This window comes from Lutra lutra, chromosome 6, assembly GCF_902655055.1.
Source record: "Lutra lutra chromosome 6, mLutLut1.2, whole genome shotgun sequence".
In the NCBI taxonomy this organism is placed as follows: domain Eukaryota; kingdom Metazoa; phylum Chordata; class Mammalia; order Carnivora; family Mustelidae; genus Lutra; species Lutra lutra.
The window spans coordinates 122,099,454-122,103,451 of record NC_062283.1 but is presented as its reverse complement, the minus strand read 5'-3'; positions in this window follow the sequence as shown (position 1 = coordinate 122,103,451).

Here is a 3,998-nt window from a genome sequence, read left to right as displayed (position 1 = left end):
CAAGAAGACAATTCTCTGCAGGAATCAAATCTGCTGACACGTTGATCTTGGACTTCCCAGCATCCAGAACTGTGAGAAATAAATGTCTGTTGTTTAGGCCACCCAGTGTGTGTGGTATGGTTACAGCACTCTGAGTTAAGATGGTTAAACAACTAGTAAGTGGCAGAGCTGTTACCTGAACTTGATCAGTCTAATTTAGAGAATGAGTTTTCTTTTTTAAAGATTTTATTTAGTTGACAGAGAGAGACACAGTGAGAGAGGGTTCACAAGGGGGAGTGGGAGAGGGAGAAGCAGGCTTCCCACTGAGCAAGAAGTGCAATGCCGGGCTCCATCCGGGCTCCATCCGGGCTCCATCCGAGGACTCTGAGACCATGACCTGAGCTGAAGGCAGACGCTTAACAACTGAGCCACCTAGGCACCCCAGAGACTGAGTCCTTAACTAGTATCTTTTACCATAAGTTAGCGGTTTACTCATCATCCGCAAATACATGTATCCAGAAATTAAAATAAAGGGATGCATAGTGAATGACTAAATAGAGGAAAGGATATTTCCACAATAAAGACTATTAGTACCAAGGCAAATTACAAGAATACTTTAATTAAAAGTGAGAAGATGTGGATGCCTGGAAGGCTCATTTGGTTAAGAGTCTGTCTTCAGCTCAGGGTCATGATCCCAGGGTCCTGGATGGAATCCCGTAGGAGGCTCCTTGCTCAGCCGGGAGCCTGCTTCTTCCTCTGCCGGCCTCTCTTTCTCTCTCTCCCTCTCTCTCTGTCTGACAAATAAAAAAAAAAGTGAGAAGATGGTCTCCAAAAATAGTGTTTGGGAAGAGAAACTTCTACTACAAGCCTGGAATAATGTGTTTATAGTAGTTTAATCATTATAGTTTTATCAGGAAAAGCTCACTGCACTGGGAATCAAAAGAACTAGATGCTTGCTGTTTTCCCACTAACCAGCTAAGTAAGCTTGATAAAGCCACTGCATTTCTAGGCTCTAGTTTCTGAGAATAGCATTCATACTTCTGAAGAAGGCATTGTAGGAAAAAGAATAAAGGGGCACCTGGGTGGTTCAGTCGTTAAGTGTCTGCCTTCAGCTCAGGTCATGATCCCAGGGTCCTGGGATCGAGACCCATGTCGGGCTCCCCTCTCCCACTCCCCCTGCTTGTGTTCCTTCTCTCTCTATCAAATAAATAAAATCTTTTTTAAAAAAGGGAATAAAAACAAAAACATTTTATTGTATCCACAGGAGAATCAATATTAGCATCAAGAATTTATTGATCATATGCCTATTTGAAAAGTACAAGGTAAGTAAAAAATTAGAAGGGACAAGACTGATTAATTCCAGTAAGTGATTAAGTTAAGTAAGTGATTGAGTAGTGAGGACTGAGAAATAATGCTAAAATTATAAAGAAAAGTTAAAAAAAAAAACTATCAGTAAAATTAAGCCTACATGACTCGTCTTCTTTTGCATCCAGGTAAAGTGGGATTTCTAGGCATTTTAAGAGCTTTTATAAATTGCTCTATCCCATCAGAGATTTCCTTAAGTTAAGTTGGCTTTTGGTTCAAGTCAGTTCAATTCAACCTACATTTACAGGGTATCTTCAGAGATGATTTGCCCTGAAACTAAGCTTCATTCAGGACTTGAACAGCCACTGGGAGTGCCAGAGCTGCTAGGAATATGAAGTTCTGGTGGGAAGCAGAAACCGGGTTGCAGACAGAAAGCATTTCTATGTAACATTTTTGGTAAATTGCCTAAAAATATCCACAGAAGAAAGGGACCTGATCTCCAAGGCCTTAGTCATTTGTTCGATTTCTATTTTGCATTCTAAATACTCAGTTTTCAACCTCTGTCCATAACACTACATTCTTTCTCTTTAAGCACCTTGCCCTCCATTTATACATCAGTTTCAAATACCAGTATCTTCTGTGCTTACCATGTGTTATGCCTTGAACTGATAGAGATACAAAGACAAAGGAGCACACAGTTTTGTAGGAAGAAGAGTGCAGAATTAGACATAAAACAGTACTAGTCTAGTGGTAGAAACAGAGTGTAATCGGGGCGCATGAACAAAACACTTGACAATATTAATTTGTGTCCTTATCTTTTGAAAGATATTAAACTGCCCAAACCTCTGGGAGTTGGAATTTTGAACCTCTGTGAAGTAGTCTGTGGCCTGGTGTTTCTTAAGCTACCACTTTTCATACTTTTTTGACTGTGATCTGGAGTGTGGCAGACGTAAGTGTTCATAAAAAGTACTACATGTCCCCTGCATTTCTCAGCCTCCCTTGCAGTTAAGGTAGATCATGCCCCTATTCTGGTCAATGGGTCAGGAGAGGAAGGGATTGTACTGTTTCTGGTTCAAGTCTCTTAACACTAATTAAGAGCCAGTGAGAGTCCTCTGTGCTCTCTTTAGAAAGATTTTTAAGCCTAGAAGCAAAGAACCAAGAGGCAATAGTTGAAAGATGAAAATATGCTAGATCCTTAAAGATCTGGAGGACAACCACCAAGGAGGTCAATCTACTCCACATCAGACTTTATGGTAGTGACATGTGAAATATAAAATATTTTTGTTAAGTCACTGACATGCATTTCACATCTGGGCCCAGTGTGTATGCGTGTGTGTGTATGAAACAAAATTTTAAAATAATACTACTGTAATACTTGCTGTTTCTGACATAGTTATATTTTCATTCAGGAAAATGCTTATCAGACTTACAATGTTACTACACCCTAACTGGTGTCCACCCACAATGTGAAAAATAATGTTTTTAAGGGGCGCCTGGGTGGCTCAGTGGGTTAAAGCCTCTACCTTCAGCTCAGGTCATGATCCGAGGGTCCTGGAGACCGAACCCCACATCCTGCTCTCTGCTCAGCAGGGAGCCTGCTTCTTCCTCTCTCTGCCTGCCTCTCTGCCTTCTTGTGATCTCTGTCAAATAAATAAAATCTTTAAAAAAATAATATTTTTAAAGTTTTTCTCTAATTTTACTTTTTTAAAATTCCAGTATAATTAACATACAGTATTTTAGTCTCACGTGTACAAAAGAATGATTCAACAATTCCATACATTACTCAGTGCTGATCACTGATATGTGTACTCTGAATCCTCTTCACCTTTTTAACCGATCACCACTCACCTCCTCTCTGGCAACCACCAGTTCTCTTATGCTTAAGAATCTGGTTTTTTGTCTCTTTTTCTTTCTCCATTTGTTTTGTTTCTTAAATTGCATGTGAATGAAATCATATCCCATTTTCTTTCTCTGACTTATTTTGCTTAGCTGAAAAATAATGTAGTAAGCTGCTCAAAACATTGGTCGTCTAGGAACAGCTTTCAGGTGTATCCAATTATTTAGAATAGTAAGATTTACAATAAATGCAATGTCACAATAATAATAAAAATGGGAAATACAGAGTATTTCATTTTGTAAAATTAAATTATTGCATTTTGGCTGTATGTTTCTATTTGGCATCTATATGTGAATACACACACATACATACATACATACGTAATAAAGGAAAAATGTTTTTCACTGTTCTGCAAAACCGGTAGTCTGTGGCACTGAAACGTATTGCTCTAAAATTTGCATTTCAAAAATAAAATAAAATAAAGTAAAATAAAATAAAATTTGCATTCCAATCCTAAAGGACTCCATTAAGAAAGTATTCGGCTTGGTGCTGGCAAATTTTGGTAGATCCTTGAGGACAAAATAAGCTTTATTCCTCTTCTCAGTAACAGGAGAAAGAACTGAAGTCAGGAAATCTTATACTTTAACGAAGTGCCATAGCGGCGGCCTGTAATATGAAGCAACAAGATCCCAGACCGGCCTAGCTTTCCTCCCCACTCGCTGAATGGACGCAGCTCAGAGAAAACAGCTCGCGAGCTCTAGGCCGGAACCGGTATGAAACTCTCGCGAGAGCCTCCCGACCGCCGGGAGCCTTCAGTGAGCACTAGTTCCCGCCCCGTCAGTGCGCCCACAGGCAGCCTGCTCCCGCCGGCTGGTTT